Source organism: Mesoplodon mirus (assembly GCF_964341445.2).
Source record: "Mesoplodon mirus genome assembly, chromosome: 11".
Lineage (NCBI taxonomy): Eukaryota > Metazoa > Chordata > Mammalia > Artiodactyla > Ziphiidae > Mesoplodon > Mesoplodon mirus.
Genome location: NC_138987.1, coordinates 36,822,128 through 36,822,922, shown reverse-complemented (window position 1 = coordinate 36,822,922; position 795 = coordinate 36,822,128).

Here is a 795-nt window from a genome sequence, read left to right as displayed (position 1 = left end):
ATCCCGGGCTCCGGCGGCGGCGGCTGCGGCGGGCGCCCGGCATCGCAGGCGGCGCGGCCCCGGCCCGGCCCCGATCCCCGCCCCCCGCCCCCCGCCCCCACCTCCACCCCGTCCCGCGGGCCAGGCGCGGCCGCCTGCCTGCACCACGGGGCCGCGGCGGGGGCCCGACGAGCAGACCGGCGCCGGGGAGGGCCCCACGGGAGGCGCGCGGGGGGTGCGGAGCCGAGGCCCGAGCGCCGAGCGCAGAGGTGCCGCTCCCTCCGGGCTCGGGCGGCTCCGGCCCCCGCCCCGCCCCCACCGGCGCCCCCTCCCCTCCGCCGCCAGCCGGGCTCCGCTCGCAGCGCCGGGACGGGGTGCCTCGGACCGCAGTCTCGGGCCGCCGCCGCTCCGCGCCTCCCGCGTGTGTGATCAAATTGTGTGTGTGTGTGTGTGTCTGTGTCTGTGTCTCTGTGTGTGTGTGTGTGCGCGCGTGCGCGCGCGCGCCCCTGCCTGTGACCGTGCGTGCGCCGGCCCACGGCCCGGTGCGTCCTGTGCGGTTGTGTGTGTGCGATGGGAGGCGGAGCGGGTCGGAGAGTATGTGTGTCTGGCGTGTGCATGCGTCTGCGTGTCCGGTTCTGTGCTGGATGCGTGTGTCTGTTTTGCAGTGTGAATGGGTCTGTGTGACCTGCAGCGTGTACCCAGGTCTGTTCCCGTGTGTGCATGGGCGTGGATCCCGGGCGCTGTGCCTGTGTGTACCTGGATCGTGATTGTGTGCACACATCTGTGACCGTGTGCAGAGAGGCCTCTAGGTCTTGT